This window comes from Semicossyphus pulcher, unplaced genomic scaffold, assembly GCF_022749685.1.
Source record: "Semicossyphus pulcher isolate SPU_LCO1_2020_fin unplaced genomic scaffold, fSemPul1.0.p SCAF_23, whole genome shotgun sequence".
NCBI classification, from domain to species: Eukaryota; Metazoa; Chordata; class Actinopteri; order Labriformes; family Labridae; genus Semicossyphus; species Semicossyphus pulcher.
The window spans coordinates 17,044,318-17,061,597 of record NW_027211697.1 but is presented as its reverse complement, the minus strand read 5'-3'; positions in this window follow the sequence as shown (position 1 = coordinate 17,061,597).

Below are 17,280 nucleotides of genomic sequence, written 5' to 3'. Positions count from 1 at the left end.
GAGGTAATCATCAAGCTCCTGCCTACCGGCTGGGTAGACAGAGCAGATGACGTCTCTGTAAAGGGAGAAGGCGTAAGCGAACTCCACCGCTGTCAGCTCCTTGGATGGAGACGGGGCCTTGGCAAGCATGATCATGATGCCGTTGTGGCTGTTGAGTAGGCGTGGTTAAGAAGATTGGTCGAGGGAGGGAAGAAGCAACTCCGCGAGGTCGATATATTTACCAGTCTGGATCTGATGTCGAAGGTGAGCTGCGACGGGAGATGGTTTAGAAGGAGGCTGGTAAGCTGGAGGGACAGCTGAAGCCAAGGAGAACTGAAGACCGCCTGCCGGCGGGATTGTTGCGGCCAGAGGAAGAGCGAATGGCATGAGGAATGAAGGCTGGTGGGCGAAGCAGTGGGAAAAGAACTGATGGTGGCAGATGTAGGTGGGACAAAAGCAGTAGAGAGAACCTGGTAACCCGGTGCCTGTGGAGGTTGGTGGAAGCCGGTGGGAAGGAGGGGCGCAAGGGAGAGGACCTGGCAACCCGGTGCCAGTAGAGGGCAGTGGAGGCAGGTGAGATGACGGTTAGGTAAAGAGCGGGATCTACCAGGCAATCACTGCCGGACGAAGGAGCTGTTTTTCGGGGAGTGGTGTGACGAATTCCGTTTATGAGCCGTTTGATTGCATTGAGTTTAAATATGCTGTTTTAAAGGGATGAGAAATACGGTTGTGGAGGATTTAATCTCCCTCTTCTAACCCTGGGCCCACTTCAAGGTTAAAAGGAAAAAAACTAATGCAAAGGAAATTTGCATACTTGGGCACACTTACAAATCGATCACATATGCTAATGAAGTATGTACTGTTAATAACATGTTTACTTACTTGACATCGTGGCTGGAGATCGGGCTAAAAAGAGCAGAATGTTTCCATATTGGTTAACCTGGAAAAGATGACCACATTAATTAGCTCAAGTAAAATATTAGCTATTTCAATCAACGGTTTGGTAGAAAACGTAGCTAAAGGAAACGGGAAAATCACTGAAAATCAATTATAATAACGATGTATGAAAACAATGGCTGATGGGGCTCAGTCAGCTAGCCCATCGCCCGGGCTTCTAGCCAGCCGAAGTGCTAACAAAAAAAAAGCATTTTCCGCATGAAAATGCTAGATCTGGAATTCAATTTTGTATATTTAGAGACAATTCAGTTCTATAAAGAAGAAAACATACTAAACATACATTTGCGCTCACCGGTTAACACTTCTGAAGTAAGTTAGGACATGCGAGATGTTTGAATAAAACTTGATCGAGCGGCTAGCTAAGCTAAGCTAACCTTAACGGACAATTCAAGCTCCCGCTAACGTTTGGACATTGGGGGTAATTCGTTTCTTTTACTAGCTAAATTATCTAATGATAATACTAAAGCAATGTAATTTATTTTTACACCAAAGTTCTAAACTGTAAAATGTCACATTTCCGTGTAATTTTGTTGGAAACAACATGAACACACTCACGCAGTCGTCCTTTGTTCCCTCTGTAGGGCCGCTTGTTCCCCCCTCGAAACTCAGACCGGAAGTGTTTAGGGTGTCAGCTTTGAGAAAAATATATTTTTCAAAATAAAAGCATCTACCGGATGCTTCTTCTTCTTCTGCTACTTCTTCCTGTTTTTCCTGTGGTTGGCATCCAGCTTATTTGATGCATTACCGCCACCTTCTGCTCTGGGGTGTGGACACGAAGGGACCAGACCATAGCCTTGCATTCTAAAAAACCTCACACACGCACACACACACACGCACGCACGCACGCACGCACACGCACACACACACACACACACACATATATATACACCTATCCTCCCTGCTTCACACCCTATCTCTACAATAAACTCCTTATATACCCATTATATCCTATAACACCCCAGTTTCCCTCACGAAAGCTAACAGGCCCTAACCTGTGCACTTTCACCTGTACTCAGTCGTCCTTTTAATGTTAACTCCTGCATCCCTAATTCCCTCAGATTGTCCCTCATAAAAGCACCTACCACATACAACTACCTTATTCATACAGTCCACGTTAATTACTCCCAGCTGCTTCAAAGTTTCTGTCAATCAATAACACAATAGAATGAAACCAGGTTCTTACATCAGCAATACTCAGAGAGAGAGAAAACGAAATTGGACTTGTTAGGAGTTCAGGTTTTGTGATCAATAAATAATACTTGTATGGCAGAAATATGCAGATAATTATTTTCTCATATATGACCCAAATAAATATTCTGAGATAACCAAACAGGGTCATACTTTGCTCTCCTTGTTTTGGGTCTCTTGTGATTATTTGTATATGTAAAGGTCTTAACTGATTTGAATGATATGCAAAACTTTAATTTACAAACAACCTTTCCCATGACCCACACACAGAATAAATAGAGGCTGGTCTTATTTGATGACCATGAATTCCATCAGCCTGAAACATATTGCAGGTGTGATGTGATAGTTTACCTTTAAGCAGCACAGGCTGACCCTAATCCCAGGTCTTGGCTGTAAACTTCAACGGTGCCTGCTGGTGGTCACAGTTTGATGAAGAAAACAGAACCACGTGTTTTCTTGTGATTCTTGTGAACGATTCCCCACACCCGCCTGGCACCTCTCGCCTTAGACAACTCCACCAAGTAGAGTTAAACCCCTCAGCAGAAGTTTGGTTCCAGAACCAGAGCTGTGCGTGGATGTCAGCCCAACTATCTCCTTGAAATGACTGCACCTCCAGCACCAGCTCCAGTTCCTCCCCCACCAGAGAGGTGACGTTCAATATTCAGCAAACCCAGGCCTAAGCCTTTACCTTCCGCCTGGCTTGAAATGCAGCCGATCACCTTGTTTAGCCCGGCCGGTCGTTGTCCCACAGCGAAAAGAGCTCTCGTAATGTTTTGGGTTGTGTCCGGTTGAGCCCCATAGGCTAATTCCCGTCAACCAGACCAGACTCACTGGCAAGCTTTCTCCTTCGGTCTGGGGGGCGAGGCACCGCTGCTCCTACTTTGTAGATAATGACAGCATGTTGGGTGCTTTCAAGTTCTCTATCTAAAAAAACAAGAGAACGTTTATGATATGTTGAACTCTTTACTCTGAGACATACTCAAAGTCATTCACATATTTGTAATTGTACTTTTTATTTGACATCAACTGTTTTTGAGTTCCATGGTGTCTCTGCTGCTCGCTCGCTGCGCTTCACCGCACACAGTTCTGTTTTGTGCTATTACTCAAAGTAGATTCTTAGCATGCAAATGTTGGTAAAGTTAGCATCAGAAAACATTATTGTTTGAGAAACTGATTGAACTGTTGAAATTCAACAAGCTGGAGGCAACAGAGAGACCTGTAGGAGAGACAAGTGTACTTGGAGCAGCAAAAGCAAAGATATGACAGACAAACCGAAACAGTACCGAAAGTAAATATCACAATCACGACAATCACCTTCACATGGAAGTCAAATTTAAGGTCCCAGTAAAATATGACACAAAGATTTTTTAAATCTGGAGGCTGCAGACCAAGAAAGTCAGTCAGCTGGAGAAAGCTGTAAGACAGTCAGCCCAGACTTTCAGTTTAACTGCAGTTCATGAAAAGTATAGCTCATTTGAATTTCCTCTTCAGGGAAAGAGCAACACTCAATGACGCATAATGCAAATAATACATGTCTTCCTATTTGCATAGATTTCAAATTGGGGATTAAATCGAAGAGGCATGACGACAAACCGCTCTGAGTGTTTGTGTCACACTGAAAGCTGCAGTGAATATAACTGCACTGATTCTACAGTGTAGCTTCATCATCATCTTTGTCTGCGTTCACTCTCACATCAGATCACGGGTAAGACATCATTTCTTTGAAACATTTCTCTCATGGACTTTATTCCACTCTGCTGCTGATGATATCACTCTTATTCTAAAACGCTGACTAAGTGAAGTTTTGTGGAGAAAAAGAAAAGTTTGTGTTATTGACGTTTCAGTGCAGGTTAAGGGCAAAGTTCAGTCTGCTGTGAGTTACATCAGGAATATTCTGAGGTGTATTTGAAGGCTGACTGACATGAAGCAAAGCTCCTGATGTAAAAAAGAAGACATCACATCATTTCATAGAAACGTGATCATGTAACAGACAAATGTACAGATAGAGAGCAGAGACAGGCGGGACAATACTCTCTGTAAAGAGTGAACTCTGATGTTATTGTGAGTCCTGTGAAGAAGACCGTCTCGAGTGTCTTTGGCTCCAGTGTGGACACACAGCCAAGTCTGTTAATCAACCATGTTCTTCTATTTCTCTCACAGCAGAATGACAGAACAGTAAAAGGAAGCAGAACGATCATTTCCATGGAGGGGAAGACTTTTATTTCTCTTGTCTTATCAGGTTGGTGCAATTTAATGTTTGTGTTTCTCCATCAAAGTCTTTCAGTTGTTACACAGTAAGATGTAAATCAGGAGTGTGTCTGGTGTGTGTGTGTGTGTGTGTGTGTGTTGTTTAATGGGTGAATAAAGAGGAATCCTCTCTCATCACCACAGGACTGTGTTTCCTTCCTGCCTGTTTCCCTCGTCTCTACATCATGGTTGAAGTGACAAAGACTTGGGCTGAAGCTCAGAGCTACTGCAGAGAGAAGTACACTGACCTGGCCTCTGCTGAGAACCAGGAGGAGTCGGAGAAGCTGGAGGCCGCTGCACACAAATACTATCAGGGTCATGTGTGGATGGGACTGTACGATGACATTTACAGCTGGAGGTGGTCACTGGAAAAGGAGGGATATTATGGTGAAGGAGAGGCAGAGTTCAGGAACTGGCACCCTGGTCACCCCAATAACGACGGTGGACACGAGACCTGTACAGGCATGTCTCCGCAGGGTTCATGGAGAGATGTAGAGTGCAGCTCCAGACAGCCGTCTGTCTGCTACGATGGTAAGAAAAACTAAAGGCCAACACTTGTGTTCCATCAGTGTCATGCTGCCCTGCGCTACCTGCTGCTGCTGTTCGACATGTTTACCTCGACACAAAAGTAAAAGTCAAACAGAGACGTTAAAAGATAAACTGGTTATTTTGGCTTCATATAGTTTTCCTGTTCACAGTGTTGCACAGCATGTTAACAGCTAAACTCTTCTGTAAAGCTGTTCTTTAGCAGAACAGCCGGAAAACCCAGCACCAACATGTTGATATGATGAATTCATACAGCTGTGATGCTGTGACACGTTGCTCATTAGTTTAAGTCAAATTAGTTTCATCACATTTGTTAGTTTGAATCATCACAAACTAAAGACATTCAAACCAAGTCTTCATGTGTGAAAGATTCGTCTCAGTGGAGTCGAGCATTTAAATGTGGAGCTCTTCTGTGGCCACAGGCATCGCTGTCATCCATGGCGAGGTTAGCGGAGAAGCCAAGACTGTGCTGGCTCCACACAGACAGTCCACGTGACTCTGTGTGTCTGTAATCCAACAGGCTCAGAAAATGTGTGAGAAATTAGTTTCATACAAGAAATGGAAACATTAGGTTTCTGAAAACGTTCCTGTTTCTAGAATTGGGCGTGGCTAAGCTCGTATGGTGGTGATGGAAACTACACAGTTAATGGTGCAAACGAATCATAGGACGGCTCTGTAATAATAATAAGAATAATAATACTCTACAGCTAAAGCTACGCTGACTGTCACATGAGCCATTGTTGTTTGCAGAGAAGAGACAACACAACGTTTGCTGGATGCATTTTAGTGTCACACTTGTATTTTTACTAAAGTAATATTTTCCAGCCATCTTTGAGCTCTGCTTTGGTCTCCTCCAGCTCTCAGGGAAACATTTCACTCTGTAGCTGCTGTGTGTTGTTGGTTTCTGGGATTGTTCACTGGGTTTCATCACCATGAAAAGCCTCATTCACATCACACATATTCCTCTGATCCATTGATACAAATCTTTATTAGTGCGGCCTTTTGTAAACCTTCATAGAAGACCTCGAATGTGTCAATATGATACGCTTCTATGCTGAAGACAGCAGTCGCTGTTGCTGGATCACATGTGGAGTAAAATGGTAAATGTTTTCAGATGTAGCATTGTTCAGATATTTCTTCATGTTCATGGCTAACATTGTTCATGTGTGCTGGAACACAGAGACCTCCTCCAGCTTCATCTTAGTGGAGGAGAAAAAGACCTGGAAGGAGGCTCAGAGCTACTGCAGGGGGCGCTACACCGACCTGGCCAGTGTGAGGAACCAGACTGAGAACGACCAGATCCAGAACATGATCGAGAGCAAAAACACCTGGATCGGCCTCTACAGAGACTCGTGGAAGTGGTCCAATGGGAGCCCATACTCGTTCACTAATTGGCATAGTGAAAGACCTCTCGGCGGCATTGGAACTCACTGTGTGGCTTTACATCAAGGTCGATGGAACGATATCACATGTACTGCGAAAAGATATTTTCTTTGTCATGCTGGTGAGTTTTACAAATATGTGATTATTCACTAAATGTTACAGCACCACATGTTTCCATGTTGAACACATGTTTCCCTCTTTGACAGACGTAGTGAAGCAGCAGGTGTTCAGGCTGAAAGTGACTAAAAAGGACTCCTCTGTGAACCTGGAGGACACAGCAGACGCCATCTTGCAGCAGGTAAAAGTGATTGTTAGTACATGAAGATTATTTAGACATTTCCATATTCTAGTTAGACGAACACGATTGGAGCCCAGATACATTTCAACAAACTGAATAAACCCCCCAAAAAGCGAGAGGTGAATATATTTCTGGTTGAATTTACCTGTCACTCTTTGCAGCTCTGTGCAACATACAGAAACACTAAACTCAATGAGCAGCCCGCCTCTTTCTTTGTTTCTCTTGGTGCACGTGTCTTTTCTGCTGACTCCCTTCATTAGCAGAGTCGTGTCGGGGGCGTGTCCTGGGGTGATGCTTGTGATTGTGTCTGAAAGACTGTCTGTGTTCCTCAGTTGGGTCAGAGACTGCAGGACCTCGGCCTGAGTGAAGACATGAAGCTGACATGGAGGAAGCAGCCTGATGGAAAGATCTTCACCTTGGAAGATAAAGAGGAGGAGAAGGAGGAGAAGGAGGAGATCACCTGCACCTGAGACGATTTTTTTCTTGATGTCTTTGATGTGTTGATTTTTCAGTGAATGTAGAGAGAGATCTTTTCACTTTAACTCTTTTTCCCAGCTTTAAAAAGACACTTTAGACACATTTCATATTTCTGCCATGAAGCTTGAATCATTGTTCTACATATCTGGAGTCAGAGGTGAAGTTCTGGTCTCTGCTGAGCAACAGAAGGCTGCAGCACACTGACTGACAGGCAGTGTCAAAAATACAACATGCAGTCCCACTGAGTTTATTTACAGTAAAACCAACATCATGCACAGTGCAGACCTGGCAAACAGACAATGATTAACAATTAGTGATTTGCTTTTACTACTGTTAGTAACTGTGGAGTACTATATCCTCTGTCAATCATTTGTTAGTATCGTTTAGTATAATTTTATGTACTTTATAGTCCAATATTCTTTTTGTTTAAGCATGTTGTTTTTAATCTTCCCTCTGATGTCTGTTTTCTTTGTGTGAAGCACTTTGAGTTACCTTTGTGTATGAAATGTGCTATATAAATAAACCTTGCCTAAGTGGAGGTAAAAACATGCTCTGTCAACTTTTCCATTAATATGCAATTGGACTATAAAACATATTGAATCACGTGCTGTAATTATTTATTCAGAATGTTAAAAAAGCATTTCTTAATTCAACAACACAAGACACCCCTCCACTTCTAACATACTTGGCGCCTTCCACGTGGAACACCCCGTTATAAGCCAACAGCAGACTGCAGGTCTGTTTGTGTGAGCGTGGCAGAAGAGAAACAGGTGACTCACAGCTGTTGCATTTCACTCACATGTTCTAATATATAAAATGTTTGTGTCTATCCATCTATCTATCCATCCATCCATCCATCCATCCAACACGTTGGCCTGGCTTTTAGTAGCTCACCAGGTTCACAGACTGTGTACCAAAAAACCGACGACAATAGTTGCACCTTGAAAGCCTCTTCCCACCTCAATCAAAGACACAGATGTAAAAATTATAAGAATAAAATAGGATCGGCCTATCAGCTGTCAATAAAAACCAGTGATCCTGTCAACTTTGTCAACACCTGAACCTAACCGCTCGCAGCAGTGTTGAAGCAGACTCCATCGACAGGTCGGGTCAGTTATGCTGTGCGCTAGTTGAGCTAAAGTGAGGGTGCTTCTTTTGCCAAGAAAAAGCAGAAAACATTCGAACTCCATGGGGAATGGGAAAGCGAGTTTATATTGACCTATGGGAAGGTGTGTGTGCCTCAGCTGCGGTACCAGCGTTTCAGTTGACAAAAGAAGCAATGTGGGGCGCCTCCACACTCAAGTAAACGGTAACTTTGCACGGGACTTCCCTGCGGGCAGCATGCTTTGAAGTTAAAAGGTGAACAATGTACTGATGCCGCTACTTACCTTTGTGAAGCACCTTCCTAACATTAATGTCATGAAATCTAAATTGTGAAGACTGGCAGAAGAAGAACATTAAAATGACTGAAAGAGTGGATGCACTCCAGCATACACCTCTATTAGTTTCCTTAAACAATCAAACGTTTTATGGAATGCACAAACAGATACATTACCTTCAGTACCTGCTGCATCTTCACGAGCAAGGACCACACCATCAATCAGATACATTTAAACATGTTATTATTACGATGAAATGTGAAACGATTTGAATATGAGGATTGTGACGATGAATAAAGGCTGCGGTGTGGGGAAGGCTTCATTGAGGATCAGCAGCAGCTCCCGGGCTGGCGGACCCCCCAAAGCTTCCTTGAGGATGGAGACAGAATTGAGCTTTGCGAAGATCTTGAATGTTGGAGCGGATGTAAAGCTGGTAAGCTTGAGAAGACCAACGACCCATGGTCTTAATCATGTGATCTGGGACCTCGATCACATGGCTGGAGGCAGTTGAGGCTGCTCCGACCTGGAAGGAGTGGCCAGAGAATAGGTTAGGGGAGATACCAGACAAAGTTGGGATCTGTTTGAAGTGTGCCAGGAACCAAGATCGGGTGGCTACTTGACCGGACTCTGTAATGAACAGGGGGTCGGAAGGAGAAGCGTTCTGAGATTGTCTTACAAGGATGTGTCGCACTAAGGGTTCGTAAGGACTGAGGGGAGAGTGTCTTTGAAGTACGTGACTGGAATCGGGTTGCCAGTTTGGTTGGTTTTACTTCGTTCAAGTGTGTAGACTAAACAGTTTTCTGAGACACAGTGGAGATCAGACACGGTGGGATGGAGAAGTGGATTGAAATTCTATATGTCAAATTGAACTCTGAGCAGCGAAGAAAACCAAAGAAAGCTCCAACTCGGAAGGAGTGGCCAGAGTATACGTTAGGGGAGATACCTGATGAAGTTACAACCTGTTTGAAGTGTGCTGGAAAACGAGAGCGAGAGAGTCAGCGATGGCGTTGTGAAACCTTGAATATGATCAGCGCGGAGAATAAATTGGTGGCAACTTGATAGACATGTGAGGCGGTGCATGAAAGGCATGAGTGCGGGGAGTCGCTTCAACGTTATTGAGGATGACGACGACGGCAAGATTGACAGATCAAACAAATTTACAAACGGATAACGGATCTGAACAGATGGATTTTCTTGTCCACTCATGTCCCCACGGGAGGGCAGCGATAATGACCAGATATACAATATTTCGAAAACTGCAGATGATGGTTGAAGGGGTTTTGAAGAAACTGCAAAAGCTCGGGTGGCCATTTGGCGGAGAACCACTTTGTCCATAAAAAGCCCCGAAAACCGGCAGAAAGGGCAGCGCATGAGAAAAGATGAATGCTGTGCGGGTTAGAAAGACGGTCATCATATAGAAATGTGATGTGATTTGAAACAATTCAAAATGGTATGATACAACACAATATGACATGTTGCGGTACGCTTTGAACGATTCTATACGACATGATACAATACGACACGATATGACAAGATATGATACGATACGGCACGATACGATAAGATACTACACAACACGACATGGTACGATTTGAAACAATACGATATGATACGATACAATGTGATAAACTTTGTCCCCGTAGAGAAATTTGTTTTGGGCTCGCATTGTGCATAGATTGATGTTGACAGCAGCTTTTCAGCTTTGCAGGCGGTGGCAGGGTGAGACGATGACCCACATACGTGGCAGCTGAGACCGGAGCGGGCTGCGAAAGTGCAGCAGTACAGCTCTTGATCCAGGCAACCCCAGGAGGTGCCCTGATTAAATTGCTGCAGGCGAGCTGCTGCGTTGGAGGAGAACTGGACGCGATACTGGTAGAAGCCTGTGCTGCCAAAACGGAGGGCTAACTCGAGGACCAAGGAGAGGTAATCATCAAGCTCCTGCCTACCGGCTGGGTAGACAGAGCAGATGACGTCTCTGTAAAGGGAGAAGGCGTAAGCGAACTCCACCGCTGTCAGCTCCTTGGATGGAGACGGGGCCTTGGCAAGCATGATCATGATGCCGTTGTGGCTGTTGAGTAGGCGTGGTTAAGAAGGTTGGTCGAGGGAGGGAAGAAGCAACTCCGCGAGGTCGATATATTTACCAGTCTGGATCTGATGTCGAAGGTGAGCTGCGACGGGAGATGGTTTAGAAGGAGGCTGGTAAGCTGGAGGGACAGCTGAAGCCAAGGAGAACTGAAGACCGCCTGCCGGCAGGATTGTTATGGCCAGAAGAAGAGCGAATGGCATGAGGAATGAAGGCTGGTGGGCGAAGCCAGGTGTGGGTGCCAATCAAGTTAGCAGTGCTGATAGTGGAGGTTGCAGGGAGGAGAGAACTTGGCTGCACGATGCCAGTGGATGGTGGCGGAAGCGACTGGGAGGAAGAGGCGGCAGGGACAGGACCTGGCAACCCGGTGCCAGTATAGAGCAGTGGAGGCAGGTGAGATGAAACGGCGGCTGGGAGAGGACCTGGCAACCTGGTGCCAGTAGATGGTGGCAGATGTAGGTGGGACAAAGGCAGTAGAGAGAACCTGGTAACCCGGTGCCTGTGGAGGTTGGTGGAAGCCGGTGGGAAGGAGGGGCGGAAGGGAGAGGACCTGGCAACCCGGTGCCAGTAGAGGGCAGTAGAAGCAGGTGGGATGAAGAAGCAGTGGGAAAAGAACCTGGCAACCCGGTGCCAGTATAGAACAGTGGAGGCAGGTGAGATGAAGAAGCAGCAGAAAGAGGCCCTGGCAACCCGGTGCCAGTAGAGAGCGGCGGACGAAGTTGGGATGAAGAGGCAATGGGAAGAGAAGCTGGCAACCCGGTGCCAGAGGTTAGGTTAGGTTGAGAGAGTGAAAGGTTGTCAGAGTGAAGCAAACCTGGCAACCTGGGAGGAGCTGCGGGGAGCGTAGTGACATCACGCCTGTGCGTGCTCCGTCGACGTGTGGCTACGGAAGTAGTAGCTTGTTTTGGAATTGTTTGTTGCTGGAAGGAGTATGTAAAAAGTTCAAAGAGTTTTACTTTGTTGTCAGAGCGGTGGTAGTTGATTCCCCTTCCTTTAAAGCTCTTTGGAGGCCCACGACCGTCCAGTCAGAGATGGAGAAGCGACCTCCGGGAGACTGAACCGGAGTGTGCGAGCGGGACCGGCGGCCGGTTGAGCTCGCGTCCCTCGCATGTCGCCGGCCACGGGGGGGCCGTGCCGGAGTGGGTGGAGGTGGCAGAGGGAGAAACGATGTCCCCGCTCGCTCGACTGGAGCGGGCAGGTCGTCTGCGGGATGAGCTCCTTGTTGGCGTCCAGACTGCCGGGCCGACGGATGTGGATAGCGGAGTCTCCGGAGCGATCACCGCACCGAAACCCTCCGCGTCTTGCCGCAAGCTGATGTGCGAGGAGTCCGAGGCTGGGCTGAAGAGCTCTTCGTCAGACGGGGGGAGGCACAGGAGGTCTGCGTGGGAATGATCCATGGTAAGTCAAAATTAGTTTGCGTTGAGCGAGGTCGATGTTCTTCGGCGTGCACGAGAAACGAGAACGGACGGGTGAGAAGGGCAGTGCAGCTTATATAGGCACATGACAGGAAATGAGTGACCGAGGTGTGGTCCTGCTCCTGAACCTCAGCTAAACTTTATCTCCAATAATTTGATACACACATTTACAACACGATATTACTACAACATAGGTTTAAAACTATCAGGTCATTATATGTTGCTTTGATCCAGTAAATCCTTCTCTTGAAGTCTCCAAAGGTCCTCTGGGTCATTTACAGTATTTTGCCCCTGATAGATTATCAGTGCACTGCTTGTATCTAGTTGTATTCAACAGGTCCTTCCATCATTCATTTTCTTCCAATTGTCCGGGGTCAGGTCACAGTGGCAGCAGGCTAAGCAAGTTGGCCCTGATGTCCCTGTCCCAAGCAACATTTTCCAGCTGCTCCTGGGGGATCCCGAGGCGTTCCCAGGCCAGGTGGTATATATTATCACTCCAGCGAGCTCTGGGACTACCCCAGGGTCTCCACACAGTTGGACGTGCCAGGAAAACCTCTGCAGGGAGGCACCCAGGCATGATGCTATTGCACAATCCACAATCCATATAACCTCAGGAAGCATTTAGAATTTAGATTTTTTGATTTTTAAAACGGTTTAGTTTGCATCTGAGGACTCTGTGTCGTCTGCCGGGTGGTGAAAGTTCATATTCCGAGTGACGGATGTGAGACGGGTCAGACAGGACTCTCTGGGCTCGCCTGAGGACAGACTGCTCATATATTGACTGCAGGGAGGGGTTTTCCAGCCTCCCCACAACCTTCACGGCAGTCCGTACCAGGTGAGTCAACCTAGGTTTCGATTTAACAGACAGACCACCGTACCACGCCGACATCCCGTACCTAAGGATGCTCTCTAACACAGCCTGATAAAACAAGAACCTTATCTTCTGGTCCACCCCAAACACTCGCAATCTGCGTACAAAATACAGTCTCTGCTGTAAGCGAGAACACAAACTGTCCACGTGGGTTTCCCAGCTAAACAGGTCATCTAGGTGGATGCCCAGATACCTGTAAGAGCTTACCTGATTGATTTCTTTGTCATGTTTAAGCACTGGGGTACGATCACCAACTGACCTCGGGTCCACTACCATTTCCTTTGTTTTAATGACGTTAATTATTAGATGGTCGTCATCACACCACCGGACAAAAGTCTGCACCTCAGTTGGATATGGTGCTTGAGCGAGGCCGTAATTGTTGCAGGAAGACGGAGAGAATAGTGAGAGAAGACGAAGACGAAGAGGGAGAGAGGTTCTTCAGCCATGACAATCTTTTAGAAAGCACCGAGCAAAGCTTTCTGTACTCCAACACAACAAACGGCACTTCTCCCTCTTCGTCTTCTCTCACTCCTCTCTCCTTCTCCCCGTTTAGTTTCATTGTATCTCAGTTCACGGCTGCCGGCCGGTGCTCCCTCGCTGAACACTGGATCCATTTCAATAACTGTTGTCTCCACTTGTCACTTAAACACAAACACATAGTAAATAGGGTCTAGGTTGAAGTTATCATTTAATGAAAAATTGACAGAGCATGTTTTTACCTCCACTTAGGCAAGGTTTATTTATATAGCACATTTCATACACAAAGGTAACTCAAAGTGCTTCACACAAATAAAACAGACATCAGAGGGAAGATTAAAAACAACATGCTTAAACAAAAAGAATATTGGACTATAAAGTACATAAAATTATACTAAACGATACTAACAAATGATTGACAGAGGATATAGTACTCCACAGTTACTAACAGTAGTAAAAGCAAATCACTAATTGTTAATCATTGTCTGTTTGCCAGGTCTGCACTGTGCATGATGTTGGTTTTACTGTAAATAAACTCAGTGGGACTGCATGTTGTATTTTTGACACTGCCTGTCAGTCAGTGTGCTGCAGCCTTCTGTTGCTCAGCAGAGACCAGAACTTCACCTCTGACTCCAGATATGTAGAACAATGATTCAAGCTTCATGGCAGAAATATGAAATGTGTCTAAAGTGTCTTTTTAAAGCTGGGAAAAAGAGTTAAAGTGAAAAGATCTCTCTCTACATTCACTGAAAAATCAACACATCAAAGACATCAAGAAAAAAATCGTCTCAGGTGCAGGTGATCTCCTCCTTCTCCTCCTTCTCCTCCTCCTTCTCCTCTTTATCTTCCAAGGTGAAGATCTTTGCATCAGGCTGCTTCCTCCATGTCAGCTTCATGTCTTCACTCAGGCCGAGGTCCTGCAGTCTCTGACCCAACTGAGGAACACAGACAGTCTTTCAGACACAATCACAAGCATCACCCCAGGACACGCCCCCGACACGACTCTGCTAATGAAGAGAGTCAGCAGAAAAGACACGTGCACCAAGAGAAACAAAGAAAGAGGCGGGCTGCTCATTGAGTTTAGTGTTTCTGTATGTTGCACAGAGCTGCAAAGAGTGACAGGTAAATTCAACCAGAAATATATTCACCTCTCGCTTTTTGGGGGGTTTATTCAGTTTGTTGAAATGTATCTGGGCTCCAATCGTGTTCGTCTAACTAGAATATGGAAATGTCTAAATAATCTTCATGTACTAACAATCACTTTTACCTGCTGCAAGATGGCGTCTGCTGCATCCTCCAGGTTCACAGAGGAGTCCTTTTTAGTCACTTTCAGCCTGAACACCTGCTGCTTCACTGCGTCTGTCAAAGAGGGAAACGTGTTCAACATGGAAACATGTGGTGCTGTAACATTTAGTGAATAATATCATTTAAATACAGATTGAATCACATATTTGTAAAACTCACCAGCATGACAAAGAAAATATCTTTTCACATTACATCCGTCATCTTCCCATCGACCTTGATGTAAAGCCACACAGTGAGTTCCAATGCCGCCGAGAGGTCTTTCACTATGCCAATTAGTGAACAAGTATGGGCTCCCATTGGACCACTTCCACGAGTCTCTGTAGAGGCCGATCCAGGCGTATTTGCTCTCGATCATGTTCTGGATCTGGTCGTTCTCAGTCTGGTTCCTCACACTGGCCAGGTCAGTGTAGCGCCCCCTGCAGTAGCTCTGAGCCTCCTTCCAGGTCTTTCCCTCCTCCACAAAGATGAAGCTGGAGGAGGACTCTGTGTTCCAGCACACATGAACAATGTTAGCCATGAACATGAAGAAATATCTGAACAATGCTACATCTGAAAACATTTACCATTTTACTCCACATGTGATCCAGCAACAGCGACTGCTGTCTTCAGCATAGAAGCGTATCATATTGACACATTCGAGGTCTTCTATGAAGGTTTACAAAAGGCCGCACTAATAAAGATTTGTATCAATGGATCAGAGGAATATGTGTGATGTGAATGAGGCTTTTCATGGTGATGAAACCCAGTGAACAATCCCAGAAACCAACAACACACAGCAGCTACAGAGTGAAATGTTTCCCTGAGAGCTGGAGGAGACCAAAGCAGAGCTCAAAGATGGCTGGAAAATATTACTTTAGTAAAAATACAAGTGTGACACTAAAATGCATCCAGCAAACGTTGTGTTGTCTCTTCTCTGCAAACAACAATGGCTCATGTGACAGTCAGCGTAGCTTTAGCTGTAGAGTATTATTATTCTTATTATTATTACAGAGCCGTCCTATGTGTTAACGTTAATAAACACAACGTTTATTCCGCTCAGAGACCTTTATTTCACGGTTCACACACACCGTTACCTTTCCCAGTCCCACCGCACCGCGAACTGCGCATGCGTCACCCCAGTACAGGGATCACCTCCAAAACATATTTACCGTAATGAACATGGTAGAACAGAGATACATGTTAACAATCTCCCTATACTTTAAACAAAAAAAATAAAAGATCAATTCCAAGTCTTAACTCAAGAACTGTTTTGTTTACAGTCATTTAATTTCTTTAAGTCCCTGATGTAACTAAGTTTACAAAGTCTTCCTCACAGAGTCCATAGCCCTGCACTTAGTGCTTTCAAAAGCACCAGAGGAGATGCTCCCTTTTTTGTTAGACAGTCAGCAAGTTGGGCTTTTGAGTCCGACCAGAGCACCTTCTTGATTTTCTTGCTTTCTATGAGCTCTTTAATGCTGCTTATGTCCAATCGGAGTCTTTTCTCTGTGACCTGTTTTGTTGACTTGAGAGCATCGAACAAGGAGTGATTGTCCGTCACACAGACCAGCGGGGGGGCATTCAGTTCAACATTTCCAGTAGTGAGCTCAGAAAAAAGAGTGGCTAGAAAAATGGCATTGTCTATTCCGTCTGACCTAGCAAGAGTTTCCCCTGCAAGGGTGCTCCGTACCACACGTCGAATCCTTTTTGATTTCCAACAGAGCAATCCCATTAGAGCAATTAAAGCTCCTCCTTGTGTACCTCCATCTGGAAGGTTTCCCAGAGAGGCGTCACTGAAAACAATCAAGTTTAGAGCATCATTGTTCCCCAAATGCTGAAACCTAAGAGCCACCTTTTCGGACTTGAGTTCACGGATTACTTTATTTACTTCATGAACAGACTGCACTGTAGCATTTTTTGTATTAGATGCAAGACTACAAGCATCAAACATAACATCAGGTCTGGTCTGTTTGGCAACCCATAGCACCTGTCCTATGTTTGATTTTAGCTGTTCTTTCTCAGTTTCATTAAGGGGGACATCTCTCTGTGTGGCACGTGCTGCGTGCATGTGAAGAGGTTGTAAGTTCTCAATGTAGCTTTGCTGATGCACCTGTACTGCACCATCAATAGAAACAAAATCCATTCCCACATAGCAGAAATGTTCATGCTCCTCCCGGCCAACAAGGAACGTAGATCTCAGCTGGGGAATAACATTTGTTGAGAAGTTTTGTGAGCCTGCCCAAAGAAAATCATCTACATGGCATGCAAGTACTCCAGTTACCTTGCACTGCTCATCTTACCAATAGAATACTGCCGGATCCACCTGTGACACTCTACCACCTGTGCTCAGCATGATTTCTTTAACTTTGTGGTACCAATAAAGTGATGCATCAGCAAGACCATATACACATTTTTTTAGTTTCCATAGAACACCTTCATTTTTTGCCTCTGGAGGAGAGCAGATATAAATATCCCTGGATAGCTCCATTCCCTGCAAAAAATTTTTGTCCATGGAATGGACTTGCCACTGATTTTGACAGATAACTGCTAACAACAGCCTTAAAGATTCTGATGCACAGGTTGGTGAATCTTTCTGCAACTCATTAATATTGAGCTCTTCAAAACCTCTGGCTACGAGGCGAGCTTTAGGCACAATACCCTTGGCAGTTTCTTTTAGACTACAGACCCATCTGGTTGAA